Source organism: Lepisma saccharinum, unplaced genomic scaffold (assembly GCF_977018435.1).
Source record: "Lepisma saccharinum unplaced genomic scaffold, izLepSacc3.1 HAP1_SCAFFOLD_384, whole genome shotgun sequence".
In the NCBI taxonomy this organism is placed as follows: domain Eukaryota; kingdom Metazoa; phylum Arthropoda; class Insecta; order Zygentoma; family Lepismatidae; genus Lepisma; species Lepisma saccharinum.
The window spans coordinates 189,714-209,298 of NW_028143091.1; the positions used below are offsets into that span (position 1 = coordinate 189,714).

The 19,585-nt window shown below is 37.9% G+C and overlaps 1 protein-coding gene across 4 annotated transcripts in view; it reads left to right on the plus strand.

Moving 5' to 3' along the window:
* LOC145982742 (proton-coupled amino acid transporter-like protein acs) overlaps positions 1-19,585 on the plus strand; it is a 71,440-nt gene that overhangs the window by 7,429 nt on the left and 44,426 nt on the right. The window lies entirely within an intron of this gene.

Below are 19,585 nucleotides of genomic sequence, written 5' to 3' on the forward strand. Positions count from 1 at the left end.
GAGATACTATGTAAATTATATGCGTGTCTATAGACGGGTGTATAGCATTCACCCCATCCCGTCAAAGAGCCAAAAATGTACAAGAGGGGGGGGGGGAAGGAATCGGAAAATAATTATTTCAAATACCATCATAGGGCCTCTACAATGGCGTAGTGGTAGCGTCGTTGTAATCAAAAGGTTCCGGGTTCGATACCCAATGGAGGCAGATGACGGTTCTGATCCCAGTACGTCCAGTCAAAATTAGCGTTTCTGTACGAACATAGTGGGTTTATATCTTAAACAATCAATCAAATACTACCCTGTTCACAAATTAAGAATAGCTTGGTTGCTATTATTCCTTTCAAATGAAACCTTGATAAGTGAAAATTGAAACATGCGTTCTACAAGAAACTTCTCTCAAACACAATGAGTCCAAAAATGCTAAGGAGATTAATATTCCTACGGGGCATTCCAACGTTACATGTGTGACATTTTACACACTAAATTTGAGGATCTAGGCATGAGATTGGATTAATATATTCATAATGAACCGATTTCATAGAATTAAAAAGTACTTTGTGGTGTCTGCTAACAAATTAAGAAAACTTGAGTAGGCATGAGCCGAATGCATGAAAAGCTGAAAAGTATTAACAAAGGTGCGTTAAAAGTGTGAAGCTTTAAAAATGTAGCAAATTTTTGTCTGTGGAGCATACAGGCTGCAGATGCTAGTAACTTTTGTTTGTGAAATGTGTAAATTATATGCATTGACAAACATCTAAACCTTAATGTAATTCAAAGCAATAATAATTTCCATGTTAACTAATATTGTTATTAGCACTTTTTGTTGATTTCCCCATACACAAACCCAAGTTTCAAGCTCTCTTAGCTGTAGGGCAACCTATCGGCTGCAAATTCCTTTTAGCACCGTATCCTATATTCGTGTTTAGTGAGATTGTTCCGTCACAGTTTTTATAGCATTATCAGTGGCGGATTAAGTAATTTCCGTTGAGGTGAGGATGGCCTTCTTAGATTTATTGTTACTTGTATACGTATATGTCTCGGTGGTAATAATTTAAGTACCGATGAGATTGATTTTCTTTCCATGTATGAAAAATTGTTGGGGTGATCACTACTTCTTGTTGTTGCAAAGGCTAGCCTTCTGGGAAGGAACACAAATGCCAAAATCTATTCCTCGGAGTACCCCCTGGAGACTACTCGTATATTCTTGTACGATAACGAGGCTCTTGCATCCATGCAACAGATATTAGAACCTCGAAATATCAGCTTGTTCCGTTCTAGTTATGGTGCAATGCGATTATCCATGAATTGTGTGTAAATAACCAAAACGGTAACGTAGTCACATTTCATAAAAAAAAACAATCAAAATGTCGGAGGCTTTTAGGCAATCACAAATAATGAAAGTGAACAAGTTTTGATGTGAATGGATCAATCAGTCAATGCAGTCAGATATTCATTCTGATTTCTCGCCGGCCCCCGTGGAGGAGTGATTAGCACATCGCGCTACAACGCCATGGGTACCGGGTTCGAATCCTGGCCTGGGCATGGATTTTGTGAGTGTCTATTCATCAATCACTTATCCCCATCTTCGCAAATTAGCCAAAAAGTGGCACAAGAAGCGAAGTAAAATAAAGCAAATCAATCAATCATTCTGATTTTTCAATGATTGGAAATGGAATGATTTCAATTGGCTGTCATATCATTTAAATATCTTGTTTATTGCAACTGCATTAAGCTATCAAATCAGAAGTTTTGAGTAACAATTGAGTCGATAGCTTCTTATCAGCTCTTGGTATCTCTAGAGTTAGGTACTAAAGAGGGAGAGAGAAAGTAGTGGATAGAAGGATTTGATGGATAGCATCTTCTATGAAGTACAACTTCCATTCTTATTGGTTAGTTTCTGTGTCAAATTCAAGAACAGATGGAGAATTGTCCAGACATGCTTCAGAAGCGATGATTATGGCCTCTAAATAACCTCAGGGCAATCACGGACGGGGCGCTGGGTGTCTGCCAGCAGAGGGTTTCGTCAATCAACAACACATAATCGCAGACTCATAGAGAACCGAGGCATCAAAAAATGAAAATAGATTGAAAAAACTTACCATATTTAGCATTATTAACAATGGCAGAAGCACTGTGTAAGTGTTAATAAACTAGTTGTTTCAGGGAGTGGTTTAAAGATTTCACATTTCAAGTTAAGTTTACTTTATAGGAAAATGTCAAAAATGAGAAAGAGATGAAATTGCTGTTAGGTGAACTAAAACACTTAATAAATTGATTGAACTGTAATTTTAAGTTCACTTTATGCTCAGTAAGGCTAATCGGGACTGGACCTACAATTTAAAGTGGGATCCGAACCCGGGACCCTTCGGGGAGACCCAAAACCCTTAATAAAATCGGATGTGATTGATGTAAAGTAAACTTGCACCAACTTAAAGATGGAAATCAACACTTAAATTCATAAATTTATACTCATTGCAGGAAGACAGTCTTGCCTTCTCAAAAGAGGATATATAAATCGTAAGAATTTTAGCCAGTTCTTTAATAATTTCATAAAATCAATAACACATCTCCTGCTTGTACAGTTTGTATTATTCCGTATGTTCTGTAAATGAAAAATATAAAATGTTCATAAATCGAAAAAAATAATGTTTGATACAACACGGAAGGGAGTTATTAAAGTTACTGCTTCAAATAATAATTATTATTATTAACATTTGTTGTAGTATTATTGTAGCAGTTAGGTTATAGTTTAGATAACAGCCGTCAACAAAATACAGCGCAGTTTGTAGGTGAAACATGAATATAGCATTCTCAACCCGCCTCACTTGAAATAAATTTGTTAATACGGCCATCTATTTAACATTGGAAATATGTTTATTGCTTCAGGTGTCTACACTTATGGAGAAGTTCATGATCTCACACATGGCACTGTAAACAAAGGAAGTGGTAACAAGAGGATCACAAAACAAAACCAGTTTCCGCACGCGAAACTGATATGAGATCATGAACGTTCGCGACACGTGTGGCAGGTGCAGACATTACAAAGTCAAGGGAATACAGTCTCTAACAAAAATTTATAGCCACCTGTGTTTGTTTTTTTTCATGCCTTTTAAGATTTTTTAAAAATTAATAACACGTTACACCACCAACCTCTTTGGCATTGTCCCTACCAACTTACTGCATTCATCCGAGCTTAAACCAGACCGTATCAATTCAATGTTCTCTCACATTTGTTGACTTGAAAACTTATGAAAGCAGAGGTTTCCCACCCCCCAAGACCAATGGCGCACCCCCTCCCAAATCATATCATGTGTCTGTCCCCCCCAAATCATATCATTCGCAACCTCAAACCATATCGTAATCCCCACAAAGTATTTAATTACGAGAGCGTGTCTACCGAAAGTAACTTTTTCTTAGCTTTACTGAACACTAGACTTGATCTGCCCTTCCTCACTCAAGACCACCCCTAAAATCGTTCATCATAATTGAGAATATCGAGAATATCGCTTGTTTTGTAATGCAGCTATAGTATAAAACTTCACATTCACCTCATTCAAGCACTTAACACGTATCCTAGCAACACATTATTGCGAGCGAAGCGAGCAAGAAAATTGTTACATCCATTTCTTTGCAGACTTTCAATAATATTAATTTAATGGGATGTCAATACTTTTTATAAGATCCCGAGATATTTAGTCTCTTCCAGCTTCTTCTCTGGCACGTTCGGGGTCGAAAACGTGTGGATACCATATCGCTAAACACAGTCTCGGAAGTATAATGTTCAAACTCTCTCTCTACTGCAGAAATCCCTTGGGAATCTAAGATTTAACACTTTATCAAGAGCTTCTTATCTTCCCCTTTAAATTTAATACTAAATCCTACCACCAAAATTTCCATGGCAATTTTAGACTTACTATTGATATTGAAGAGTAAATATTGCCTCCTCCAAAAAAATAATTTTCAATCTCCACACCACAATTTTCGCAACAGTCTAACACAATTACACAAGGATTGGATACCCCCGCTCAATTTAATGCTCAATTCCCCTCTAACTAATATAATCTAAGACCTAGAGTTGGATACTGAACCTACCCCCAAGTTTAATTCAGAATTCCTTCTAGAAGGCACGTGTCAATTAAGGCCTCATATGTAAGAGTTGGATATTTCTCCCCCCCCCCTTCCAAAATACCCTTAAACACTTTCTTTTCTTCATCTAATGGATTAAATATGGTGCATTTAAGATGTAAAATTTTACATATATTTTGAAAAACTATATAAATGTTGAATTTTATATTATTTGAAGGGGAAAAAATCCCCCTCCTTAAATCTCGATGGCAGAGCTTGTGCCATAATCCCCACCTGTGGGCATCCCTGTATGAAAGTGTTTGCCCGGAAACTATAACCGAGAAATTTTGGCTAGAGAAATTACGGTCTTAGACCGTTAATTTCCTCTCCTTTTCAACTGTTGCAAAAAATGACCATACTTACACTAATTAATGTAATTTTAATGATTCAAGTTTTAAAAAATATGTATATACCGTGCACGGGGCTGTAATTTATAATTATTGTGTATCTTTATGCACTATGAAATATTCAAATTTAATTTATGGTAACGCCGTCGCCTTGTAATCAAGGGGTCCCACGTTCGATACCTGGTGGAGGCACATGGCACAGTGCAGGGCATAAAGTGGGCTTAAAACAACAATTCAAATTTAAATTTAAAACTGTTTCACACCGTTGTGTGAAATAATATTAATTTATGTATTGTAATTAGTATTAATTTGATTTAATACAATTATTTTAATTTAAACATTATTATTACTACTACTACTATTCCTGAGACACAATTGGTTCGGACAACCCCCCCCCCCCCGAAACGTATTTCTAGATACGTGCCTGCTACGTAGTATCATATTTGGAGAAAGTGCTTAAAATAAACTTAAATTACTGTGTGTCTTTTCCAGATAAGGGATGGCCAAACGGATCCGGGTCCGAAAGTTTCGTATCTCAATCCCATTATAATACCGGGTGTCCCACTTAAAAGTGGTACGACTCACTGACTGCTTTTCATACTAGTTGAATTGTTTTTTCATATGTAAATACTGCAGAGTTTCAAGACATGTGTCATCATATAATTACATTTTCACATCTTATGTTAGGTTAGGTACACTTACTGTGTAAAACTGTAAAACTGTCTGGTTTATAACAAATGCTGAAAGTGCCATCCACCAGCATCCAGGCATCGCTGCGCTCGCAGTACAATGTTCTGAGAAACACGTCGTAATTCTTCAGGGGAGATGTTATTTATCTCGTTTGTGATGTTCTCTTTCAGTTGGTCTATCGTATGAGGGTTATTAGCGTACACTTTTCCTTTCAGAGCTCCCCATAAATAAAAATCACAAGATGTTAAGTCCGGCGATCGCGGAGGCCAAAGGTTTTTGCTGACAAGCCTGTTTTCGGGAAACACTTCACTTATACGGGTCATACTCTGGTTGGAGGTGTGGGCAGTGGCACCATCTTGTTGAAAGACGCCGTGTCTTTTTTCATTTTCTGTTAACTGTGCATAGAACGACTCAAATATCTGCAGATATCTTTCGCTGTTGATAGTCTCTTCAAAGAAAATTGGTCCGATAATGCGTGTTCCCGACACTGCACACTAAACGCCTATCTTCTCTGGGTGAAGAGGTTCCTCATGCACGACGTGTGGGTTATCCTGTGATCAAAATCTACAATTCTGTGAGTTGATGTAACCAGAAAGATGAAACCAAGCTTCATCTGTCATGAAGAAGAGCATAGGATCCAAGTAACCATCAGCAATCGAAGATAACATCCAGTTGCAATAAGTAACTCGTTTAGCTTTGTCTGGTTCTTTCAATTCATGCACTACGGTCACACGAAATGGTCGGAAATGGAGCTCTTTTAGTACACGATGGCATGTTGTGCGGGATACACAAACTTGTTGAGATAATCTTCGTATCGATTTCTTGGGGCTTCTCAATATGTTACTGCGAATTCTGTCCATTACCACCGGGGTCTTCACTGTGGGACGCTTCTTCTTCAAAACATTACTAACGGATCCTGTAGTCCTCCATTTGTTATACATCTTTTGAATTGCATTGGTTGTGGGAGGCTTCATACCGACGTATTTCGCCACAAACATTTCTTTAGTCTCTTTAATAGACCCTGTCTTTATGTAAAATTCAACAATATCTATCCCGTGTTCAATTGCAAACTGCACCATTTCTCCGCAAACTTTTGCACAACAATCTCCGCAAACAATCACTTTTAAACTGTCGAACGCAACTCAACAATTACGTGTGACTTCAAGTAATGCGATATTTCAGTGTAGGCAACTACATTAATCTGATTCCACCCATTTATTTGTGAACGCCAGAATGAATGTTAGGCGTACCACTTTTAAGTGGGACACCCAGTATTACCACACCTAAAAAGGTATTATGATCTTAGATTACAAAGAAATTTTTCATTAGTTAGTCCTGCAAGATTTTTCTTCAAGTGTTGTTCCTAAAATACTTTGCTACGCATCGGCTAACACACTCGTGCACAAAATAATCTTACTTGTTTAACATAAAAAGTCAGATGTGATTTTGTAAATGCCATTGAAACGAATATGTATACATTCGAATGTATTGGAAATCGAAACACACATAAATGTGAGACATTCCATTCCAGGATGAAACCTTTAACACATTTAACAAGATAGAGATGTTATACGAAACTTATACAATTGTTCTACAGTTACAGTTTTAAAAATTAAAATAAAACATTATAATATACGCAATGTTATATAATTACAAAGTGTAAGACTAAAACAGTGTTTTAGCCGACACAACAAAACACGTATTTCTTCCTTTGGGCCCCTCTATACACCTGACAAGTTTCATGGAAATCGGAGGGGACACAGGGGTTAGATCCTCACTTCAATTTGTCCTCATGTTGACATTTGAGGGGGGTTTGCCCCCTAAAACAGTGTTTTAAAGGACACAAAAAACACGTATTTCTTCCTTTGGGCCTCTCTATACACCTGACAAGTTTCATGGAAAATTCTTACTTTCCAAAGAAGCGCTCATGTGGGATGGCCAAACGGATCCGGATCTGGCCATCCCTAATCCCTAATCCAGACATACCAAGCGTATATCTTATTGATGTTTTTCAAATAGGTCGTATATTTTGTTTACTGTAATTCGAAAGTTAATAGGTTAGTGACAATTGCGAGCCTGTGATGGTCGGTTCCATCTATTCAGGAATTTAATTCCGAATTTCGACGGTTCGCAGCTTCAAAACAAAATGTAAAGCAGAAAGAAGCTATTAAGAAAAGTTTTGGTTTTCGTGACATATTATACGTTGTGAAACTTTGAGTGGTGAGACACGATGTACGCGTTGCTTATACTAACATTTCGTTAGTCAGGATGAGATATCTCGCATTGTAATTAAGGGGTCCCACATGCACAGTACTTTTGATTCCACTTTAAACTGCAGATCCAGTCCCGATTAGCCAATCTGAGCATGAAGTGAAACTAGAAAAGTTTTGATAACTTCTGAGTGGAAACCGAAACAAAAATAAGCACAAACAAGAACGAGAAGGACCTCACTACAAAGGAGACGAGATTAGGCTGTGAAAATTCTCGACTTGTCTCATCGCGATATCATTCCTAGGTGAAATGAAATGATTCCTAGACATATAAACAGGGTGGAATTTGTGATTTTATGAGAGGGGGGAGAACTTATTTTTACCTTGTATTAGGTATACGTAGAATTAGACATTAATTGCTTAAAACCTAATTTTGATATCGAATGAAACACAAATGTCATTTTCAGTTAAACTCTAAAGTCAAACTGTAGGAAAATTACATTAGTCAGATGAATGCACGAGATAAATTACACTCACTGCAGGTTCTATGGTTTGCCAGTTAGACTTGATTCAATTTATTGCAAATTTTTCTGCATGATAACAATGCACTGGGGATCTAAGGAAAGGAAAAAGTTTTAAACTTCTAATCAGTAAAGGTGAGGTTTATGGCATTGAACCCGCTTCTCATTCATATGTAGATACTGGTAAATTTTGGATTTGATTCACAAGGTCTTTGTGTAAGATGGGAACGTTTGATTGATTGATTTGGTTTATTTTAATTTGCATTTCTGCTACTTTTTGGCTAATCGCGAAGATGATGAGTGATGATATGATGAAATTGATTAAGGGACACTCGCAAATAACAGGCCGAGATTCGAACCCGGGTCCTCTGGCATCGTAGCGCGCTATGCTAACTACTCTGCCACGGAGGATGGCGAAATGGGAATGTGTTTTGGATTTTCTTTGTAGATGCGAAAATCTTTAACTGTGACACGCACATGCTTTTGCTTACTTGAAAGTTCACTTTTTCACAGAAACGAGAAATTGATATATCACCCTAAAACACACGAATGTATCTGCATTTAATACCATTACATACAAAACGAACCTAGGTATACCTGTGTAGTGTATATATGTATGTATATGTGTGTGGGGGGTGTAGGCTGAATTTTGTGATCCTCCAAGTGAAAAAAGTTCCTACGCCACTGAGCGTAACATACAGGCGAGCGGGCTCTAAGCCTAAGGGGTTCGGAAAAAGTAAAAATTATTGTTATATTTCTCATGTGAAACATTTACGCAAAAATTGACGATAACTTGCGTGGACATTTTTTACTCATTTATTCTTTTCTTGAATAAAAAGCAATTTGTCTTGTATTTTCTTCTTTCCCTTGACCTTGCACTCCCCGATTTTAATGTTATAGCACCTCCAACTGCCACGAAGCAAGTGCAAGGTATTTAAATGCTTGGGTTGTTTGCAACTCAAGAAGGCAATGGATAATATAAGCAGGTCTTACTTCCTCCTACAGCTTCATATTTCAGCTCCTGGAAAACAAAGACATTTCTAGGATGAGTGAAATTATTAAATATCATTTTCTTCAGTAATATATTATTTAAATGTGATAATTTTTTGACGTATCCCCGAAGGTTTTGTATCGATTTACATTGAGATTTCAAATTTAAAAATGGATGGGGGCCTCGGATTCTTATCTCGCCCAGGTCCTCGCGATATGTTGCTACGCCAATGCTTGTAAGTGCATAGAGAAAGGAAACGTTTCTAGGGGATAAGGGTTCTTGTGTAGACACGATAGCGCAAGGTCGAGTGTGTTCCAACAATTATGGACCAATTAGCTATCTCTTGGAGAAAACTAGGTCAAGGTCACACACGAGGAAGCGCTCCACACCGAAAATAATATTTTGCGCCTTCCGAGAACCCGAATGCAAAATAGCCATTGCCGTGTTCGAGGAAACAGCCAGCTCTTCACAATTCCTCTCCCTTTGATGTCCATTTCCAGCTGTGTAGGTTTTCTGGAAGCGATTTACTTCGCCACTAGCTTCATCACAGAGACCTATTATTAACCTTAATGTAGTCTCCTTTGAACCGGTACTTTCAGCTAAATAAAGACGCATTTCTCGCGGTCGAGAACTGCAGTTATGTACAGGAAATTTTAATACTGCAGAAAAAAGCCGTGAGAATAATTACCAACTCATACAAATTAGTTCATTGTAAGCCACTGTTCATTAAGTTAAAATTTATGACTGATAAATGTATATATTTATACTGTATGTAAAGAAAAATTTGCCACAACTAAAAAATGGTAGACAAGATGTACATTCCTATACTACAAGAAACAGCAGGCATAGACTCTCGAAATCCTTGAACAGTTATGAAGCTCTAGGATTAAGACTATTTAATAAGCTACCTCTTGATGTGACAAATAGCCTATGCCTATGAATGTATATAAACATAAACTGTATGCCTGGTTAGTTGCTACACCATTGTACTCAACTCAAGAATTTCTTGAAATTAAATATATGGTATTTTAGTGCAACTTAAACAATAAAGGGGATTATAATTTTATATTATTTTACTATATTTCTCACATGTATTTTGTTTCTTGACGTTGCCTATTGCTGTACAAGCTTAATCACAATAAATTATTATTGCTTAATTTTGTACGTCGAGGGAGTGGGAACCAATAATATTTATTCCAATATCAAAATGCCATCTACTGTTAGGTTTAGACATCCCACGTGCATTGTCAAGTTTGTCAGTTGGTTTAAGTCCACTTGATGCTCATGTTGACCAATCGAAGTTACATTTGAAATGCGATAGGAATCTCTATGCAATGTACAGTCACCGGCAATAAAATTGGATACCTAGATCCTGAAACATTCGCTTTCCTCCAAGGCGTTATGTGTGTTGCCTAACTCTGCGGAAATAAGTGGATTTTCATAGCAAATTTTCAATGGCAACTTATACCATCGCAACACACAACACCTTGCAGAGAAGTGCGTATTTCAGGATGTACGTGTCTCATTTTTATTGCTGGTGAACGTTATCTCCACCGGCGATCAAACCCGGAACCCCTTAATTACAAAGCGACTGCGTTACAACAAAAGCATAGGGACGATCTTCGTGTATTTTCAACAATGAAGACCGTAATTTCAAGATTTTCCTTGTCTAAACTATACCAAACACTATGACGCAATAGCCCTCTGATGGCCAGGGCCAGACCAGCATCTTTCTCATTGGATGGCACGTGGTCAGCACCTCGAATCCCATCGCCCGTTTTTCTGTCTTTCGAATGGCAGTCCGTAACTTCTTCTTTTCAAGTAGCTCCCCGATGCTGGGTCCGCACAGTAATTTTGGTGGTTCCACCGGGAATCGAACACGGGACAGTTCGCTAGCTGTTTCGCAACGCGGGAGCCCTTCTTATGCTTGTCTGGTTCCCTACAGTAGTCTGAACGTATTTGTAGTTCTGGCTACTTTACATCGCCATTTCATACCGTTCTCGCATAATCGCGACGATGAGGATGGATGGCGAATCAATGAAAGAGAGGGGGGGGGGGGAACGAAGTGCTCACGACTTGCATAATATCCGAACGCGCAGCGCAATCTCCTCCGTCACGGAGCCTCGCATTGATCTTCCAAACGAGCAGAATATTATGGAGTGAACCTTGCAAAGGTTATTGCGGTTTTTTTATGTGCAGTCCTCACTGTCTGATATAATCCTCTGGACTGGGAGAGTATACTGTGGCCAGCGGTTAGCTAGCCATTTCGCAAAGGCCACATATGCACCACATATCTTTTTTCCTACGAATAATGCAGATCGTAAAAGCCATTTAATTGCGTTGTGAGAGAAATGGTTCTCTTCTATTACATGATCCGTCCATGCTTTTAAGAGAATATATGCGGCGTATTTACAGTGACTGAAATGTAGGAGAAAATGCATCTTTGCAAGCAGGGAATGGCAACTTGGACACTAGCCCTACACTTCTGCGGGCCCCGCGTAAAAAAAAAAAATAATTGTCTGTGTGCGTTTTTGAGTTTATAGGACGGTATTACCAATTACCGTATTTGCTGGCATATAAGACGTACCTTTTCCTTTAAATATAGGCCTGAGTAACAGGGTGCGGTGGGTGGCGAAGAAGACTAAAATGTATTCTTTCCTAGTTAGATTATGTAAGTTATTTGTTGAAAGTAGGCCTACATGTTACTTTATATTTAAAATGCTGTAAATTAGTTATAAATTCAGTGATGAAGCTTTGCCCTCCAAAAATGTACAAAAAAAGAAGAGAAAGAATAGGGAGAGTTGGTGTTTAAGTCCACTTTGTGTACATTAAGGCTAATCGGGACTGGACCTACAGTTTAAAGTGGAATCCGAACCACTATGTGCCTCCCCCTGGTATCAAACCCGGGACTCCTTGATTGCTAGGCGGCGACGCTACCATTACGCCATCGGGGAGGCCCAAATAATAAGGAGAGAAAGAGATATAAGAAAAGATAGGAATGAGAGAGCGAGAAGAGAACTAGAAAGAGAAGACAAGAGAGAGTAGGGAGAAAGAGATGTATAGATAGAAGAAGAGATAGGAAAAGTGATCTATGGGAAGGAAAGCAGAATAGGAGAGAGCGGAAGAGATAGATGGAAGTAATAGAAAGAGATAGTGAGAGGTACGGGCAGAGAAAAAGATATATGGAAAGTAACGGATAGGAAAGAGTTGAGAATGAAAGATAAAGAGAGAATAGGAATGTATGGGAGTGATCGATGGAAAGAAAGAGACAAGACAGGAAACAGAAAGAAATAGAGAAAAATACGGAGTGAAAGATATGTGGAAAGAAAAAGGGAGAGCGAAAGAGAAAAATACAGTGAGAGGACAGTGCTACATGAAAAGGAACCGAGAAAGATATAATCTTAGAAGCCTGACCACCGAAGTGCAAATATTGCTTCCACCCTCTAACATGACCCTACCAAAAATTCTCTGGCGAAATGACAGAAGCTGATCAGTGTGTCGACAACACTCAGCACTTTTCCGAACTCGCCAAGTTTTCAGTTCCCTTGGACCTTCCACAAAAGTTTTGTTCAATGATTTATGGCACTTCGTCAGTCGACTTCCAGTCTGATCGACCGTCGACGGAGGACTCTGGGTACTTTTCCTCTGTTCTTTGGAAACGAACCCATGTCGATTCTAGGTCAAGTCGCACGCATGGGAATATCCCCAACGTTCGCTTCTGGGTTAAGCAGCCCCAGTTTCGGGAACAACGAAGTCGCATTGCCTACTTGGCGGGGTTCCCCGTTACCAGAGAACATTGTCGATTCTGCTATTACGAAGTCGCGACAAAAAGTGGGTTGCTTCAGTTCAGAAAACAACGTTTCGAAATAGCAGTTGCCGGAAAGGGTTGAAAAAGTTGGATTTAAAAAAAAATCATTCAGTGGCGAACGAACACAACTTTACTTTCTCCAGGCCAATTTCCTAAAGGAAGAATACAAGGATATATTATAAAAAATGTATTTATTTAAAACCGTATTTTTAGTGCTGTACACAGACAATTTCAAACTACAGCGCTTTTACCCATGCATTTATAATCAAATATCACGAAGAAAAAAAGAGAATGAACATAATAATAATAAAATATAAATGTTTGACAATAACAAGAAAGACATCAAAATCTGAACGGTAGTGTTAAATACAATGTTAAAGTCATATGTTAAGGCATAGAAAATCCAAGAAAAAAAATATATATATACATAAAAATTCAGGTATTTTAAGTAAAATTCTATTTGGTTATTATATTATAAAAATATTTCTTTCCATATACATTACTGAAACTGTTATATAGTTTCAAAGACTATACAGGGTGATTCAGAATTCCTATTACACACTTCTAGGGGTTGTAGAGGGGCATTAGTACATCAAGGTTTGATAAGGAACCCATGTCCGGAAACGTAGTGCTACTACGTGGCTAAGGAGTGGTACTACATAGATGACAAGATCACATAATTTCACATCTCCCGCTTCACGGTAGGCAACACACACTGACGGAGGGCGACGTCCTCAGTCACCTGATGTAATGTGTGCTACTTCCAACGTTCTCTGTTTACAATCTGTATACACAGCACATGTGGTTCCAACATGATGGCGCACCAGCACACTTTTCCCATGACGTCCGACAACATCTCAATCAAACATACGGGGACAGGTGGATAGGTCGCGGTGGACCAACTCCTTAGCCACCATGATCGCAGGATCTAACTCCTCTTGACTTCTTCGTACGGGGCCCACATGAAGAGCCTTGTTTATGAGACTGCTGTAGTGTCGGAGGAAGACCTGGTTGCAAGAGTTCTGACTGCAGCAGACACGATTCAGCACACACCAGGTATTTTTGAGCGTGTGTATGCAAACATCTTTCGGAGGTACACTGTTTGCAACGAACTTCAGGGTCGCCACATCGAGCAGCTCTTCTAGTGACGCAGGTAAAGCGGGAGATGTGAAATTATATGATCTTGTCATCTGTGAAGTACCAAAACGGTACGTTTACGGACATGGGTTCCTTATCAAAATTTGATCCGCTCTACAACCCCTAGAAGTGTGTAATAGGAATATTGGGCACAATATTTTGTCCAATATTATCCACAATTAAACTTCAAGGTTACTTCTACTATCTGACAATGACCTAAGGTTCAACCTATGTGATATATTTTCATAGTCGTAATAGAGACGAAGTAATTTAAATATCAAATAAATATACCTAATTTAGAATGTATGAACACTCTCTAATTTGAATATTACACTTAGTTCAATACCAGGTAAGAAATAACAGTTGGAATTTTAATATTGGTATAACTTTTAGTTTAAATGACATTACAATTAGGAATACACACTTCAGATGTGACCATGAATGTAGTATATTACTCAGGACTGCTTAGCTTTCTCGACTACTTTGCATGATATACAAATTGTAATTCAAACGAGAATCAAATATTACACATAAGTCTTAAATTTATTCAATATTTTCAATTTCGAAGTTTTTTACAAAATACTTCGAAAAATTGTTGGTCAGTTTTTCTAACGAATGTTAAATGCTTGTATTTATAGTTACAGAACTGAATGTTTTTTTATAAAAAAAAACCACTCCTACCGTCAAATAGTATAAAGCAAAATAAAGATTAATCACTATTTTCTAATGAAATTAAAAAATTAACGATTTCAAAAGTAACGACATGCCTCATTCGTTTACTCTCCTACCCCTCTCTCTTTCTCACCATCTTGCATGTATGACACATAAATTCTTAAGTACAGATTTGTCAAAGGGTAAAGAGACGCTTCACCACCTTTCTTTGCTCCTTTTTTAAATCCTCGAAGTGTCTAGAGCTTTGTCACTGTATGAGAATGTGAAAATATGTTATTTTTTTTCCTGTAGACTCTGCCGGCGACTGTGGCACAAATAGAATTTATAGCAGAAGGGAAGAAAGACCTTTTCACAATGTTTCATCGCAGCCTTGTTTGTTGTCGTGGTAGAGAAATATTGATGTTATTTTTCTCTCCATCCAAAACCAGGATGACGTGAATTCAAAAGCCCGTAAAAAAAAAAGATATGTCAAGCCTTCAACATATTCCTTTCCGAAATAGTAGGACGTGTCACAGAGTTATAATGAAGTGGAACTCAAACGACCTCCGTGGCGGAGAGGTTATCACAGCGTACTATGACGCTAGGGTCCCGGATTCGAATCCCGACCAGGCATGGATATTCTTTGCGAGCGTCCATTCACCAATTTCATCAAGTCATCTTCGCGATTATCCAAAGTGGCAAAAAAGTTAAGTAAAATAGATCAAATCAATAAATTAAAAGACACAAACCTACTGAAACAGACCTGTAGAACACCTGGCTGTAGCTTGCAAGTTAGAAAACCTTTAAAAATATTCTGCTGTGACGGTTACGTGCCCTCTCTGACGATATCTAACGTGATCTAGGAATTGGAAAAGTATTATTTAAGAACAGTGGAAATATGCAACAATAATTGAAACCTCAATCTAAATTTAACGAAAAATCTCAACGTTAATAATCAGAAAATATTTTCCAATGCATACACAGATAATATTTTACATTTGTTATTGTATACTAGCCACATAGAATAGAACAGGTAACGTTTTAGTTATTAGTAAAGCTAGGATTTTTATGACCTAAAAATCATCAAAATATGCAAAATAAAATATGCTCTTATGACCTAAAATTTTACAAAATATGCCCTTATAACTAGACTGTTTCAAACATCAATACCTAACTTATGCTGAAATATTCTCATATACATACTATTGTTAGTTCACTTTATGGGCCCTGATGAGTTGAAATGCACAATGAAAACTTTCTGTAAATTTTCAATTAAAAATTCAAAAGATTTTGCTGCAATCCAAAAAAAAACAACCTCGAGTGAACATGTGAGTAAGAACAAATCCACTTGGAAAATGACGGTATATTTCTTGAAAAAAGCGAAAATATTCTGAATATGACCGAAAATCCATCAAAATATGCTTTATCACGTAGAAATTGCCAAATATGCCAATATATGCCCTTTAAAAGCACCTTAATTCAATTAGTTTCTTCACAATGTGAATTTCTATATATTTAGGGAACACATCACCTTTACCAAAAAGATATGCTAAGTCATAAAAATCCTAGCCGTAGTCATTAGCAATAACCAAAAAAATTTAAAGTTCATTGATATCACTTTATTGCGCTTTTATATTTTTCCATGGACCATCTTCCCTTTACATTAACTCGAACAAAAGCTTGATACTTGAAAAAAAAAAAAAAAAAAAAATTCCTACTTACGATTACAAAATTGTGTTTCTTCCCTGGGCAAATGAAAACGCAGAAAATAATATGAAAAGTATCTCTCTCCCTTCTTTCTACAGGTATCCTGATGTATCTAAAACTGTTCCATCCTCGAAGTTCAGAAAAGGAATGTAATGATATCATAGGGCTCCAAGACGTCCCGTTTTTCTTTAATTCATCCCGTTGTCCCGACAAAAGTCCTTTGGGACAGCTTCTTGTCCCGTATTTCAACGATACGAATCGTTGAGTCAACCTGGCCCCTCTATTTTCACACGTATTGGAGACGTTTAACCCACTGTGTTAGCTACAGTTGTAGTACTACATATTCCATAAGAAGAAACCCTTAGAAGCGTTGCAGAGAATCTAATTATGAGGGCAACTTAACTCCGCTGACTTTATGTTCTGCGCACGCAACGAAACTCCTCGGGCAATTAGATAATTCTTCTAGCTATCCATGCTAACGCGAGACGCGAGTAAGACTGGTTATTGCAGTTCTCTGTGGTTTGTGTTCCTAGATTTTTGCTTTCCAACTGAAAATGTCAAAAAGAAAGTGTGAACTTATGAATCAATGACAATGAGTGATAATACTAGAAAATTGCATTTAAAAAATAGAATAACGTCATTTAATGTGAAAAGCTCCATAAATACAAATTTCCTTTCCCTAACTTCTTCGTAGAAGATATTATCACTAAGCCCCGCGACAGGTTAACTTTGCAGCAGGTTTTATGTATTAATACACGCGAAAACGGCGCTCAGCATCTCCCGTGCGTCTTGCCTCAACCGCCGAGCTATTCAGATCACAGACAGTGAGAAAATCGCCAGTATTGCAGCGGAACTATATTCTGCGCGTGCGTTTGGGTCTATATATGTGAAAAGTTGCTGCAAACTTAACCTGTCGCGGGGCTTAGTCAAGTTTTAAAACAAGGTATAACCTGTTCCGTTAGAAGAAGGACGTATTGTGCATCGTGGCCTTGCAAAATAAGCGCCCCGTTTTTTTTTATTCAATATCTGGGAACCCTATGATAACATTAAATATCAACCTGTATTACATCTGCATAGACTTTCTTTTGTAGCAAATTCAGAGTTTGTAACAATACTAATATTATTATTACTACATGATACTACGTAATAAAGTAATTTATTACTGTATAGTATTCCTGTATTCAAGGACCTCCTGAAGTCATAAAAGAACTTAATTTAGGGTGTTTTTAGCATTAATTATTGCATCCAGTTAATTTAACTCCCTCTAATGCCCACTTTTTACATGAATTTTCACCGTTTTAATGGTTAATGGTTTTTCTTAATTTTAATATATAAATACTTTGATATTTGTCGTTAAAATCTAATAAACTTAGATAACTTTAATCTTACACTATTCATTCTCGTCGTCGCGATTACCCTACGAGGACCAAAATCGACTAAGTAAACAATGATCCTGGTATTAATCTATAATTGCATTTGTTGGAAGAGGCAAAATTACATAGCTCACAAAAAGCAATTTTACCGGGGTAGGGATGGCCAAACGGATCCGGATCCGGATCCAAAATTTACTTATCTGGATCCGGATCCGAAAATTCCAGATCCGGATCCGGGTCTGAAAGTTTCCTATCTCAATCCCATTATAATATTACCACACCTTAAAAGGTATTATGATCTTCGATTACAAAGAAATTTTTCATTAGTTATTCCTACAAGATTTTTTTTCAAGTGTTGTTCCTAAAATGCTTTGCTACGCATCGGCTAACACACTCGTGCACAAAAATAATCTTACTTGTTTAACATAAAATGTCAGAGGTGATTTTGTAAATACCATTGAAACGAATATGTATTCATTCGAATGTATTGGAAATGAAAACACACATAAATGTGAGACATTCCATTTTAGAATGAAACCTTTAACACATATAACAAAATAGAAATGTTATACAAAAATTATGCAATTGTTCTACACTTACAGTTTTACAAATTAAAATAAAACATTATAATATATGCAGTGTTATATAATTACAAAGTGTAAGACTAACAAGGGAGGTTATCTAAGTGTCCCCCTCCGATTTCCATAAAACTTGGCAGGTGTATAGTGGGGCCCAATGGAAGAAATACGTATTTTTTTGTTTCAGCTAATAAACTGTTTTAGGGGGCAAAACCCCCTCAAATGTCAAGATGAGGACAAATTGAAGTGAGGATCTGACCCCTGTGTCCCCCTCCGATTTCCATGATACTTGGCAGGTGTGTGTATAAACGGCCCCAAAGGAAGAAATACGTGTTTTTTTTTGTTTCGGCAAAAAAAAACTGTTTTAGGGGGCAACCCCCCTCAAAGGTCAATATGAGGACAAATTTAAGTGGGTATTTCACCTATGTGTCCCCCTCCGTTGGCAGGTGTATAGTGGGGCCCAAAGGAAGAAATACGTGTTTTTTTTGTTTCAGCTAAAAAACTGTTTTACGGGGCAAAACCCACTCAAATGTCAAGATGAGGACAAATTGAAGTGGGGATCTGACCCCTGTGTCACCCTCCGATTTCCATGAAACTTGGCAGGTGTGTGTATAAATGGGCCCAAATGAAGAAATACGTGTTTTTTTGTTTCATCTAAAAACTGTTTTAGGGGGCAAAATTCCCTCAAATGTCAAGATGAGGACAAATTGAAGTAAGGATCTGACCCCTGTGTCCCCCTCCGATTCCCATGGAATTTGACAGGTGTATAGAGAGGTCCTATGCCCCCTGTTTCTTCCTATGCCATATTTACGTGGTTTCGGGGTCAGATTCCCACTTCAATTTCTCCTCATCTTGACATTTCAGGGGGAGGGGCCTCTATACACCTGCCAAGTTTCATGGAAATCGGAGGGGGAGATTTAGACCTCCCTTGTAAGTGTATTAATTAATTACAAATCGCGCACTCGCGCACACACACTATACATATACTGGGTGAGTCTTTTAAAAGAGGCCCCGTGGAAAATGTGCTCCTTGCTTGTAGGCAACCCTGGTACACCGAAGAGAAGAGCGGGGCAGAAAACAGTCCAGGATATGTCATGTCATGTCATGTTGTCGAATATGCTTGGCACCGATATCCTGGACTGTTTTCTAACCCGCTCTTCTCTTCGGTGTACCAAGGTTGCCTACATGCAAGGAGCGCATTTTCCACGGGGCCTCTTTTAAAAGACTCACCCAGTATGTGTATGTATGTATATTATATATACTCTATGTGATCAGAAGTATCCGGACACCCACCTGAAAATAAAGTACAAGTTTGGGCAACCCTTCATCGGGAACACTGGCAGTCAATACAGTGTTAGCCCACCCATAGCCTTGACGACAGTGTTCACTCTCACAGGCATACTTTCAATCAGGTGCCGGAAGGTTTCGTGAGAGAATAGCAGCCCAT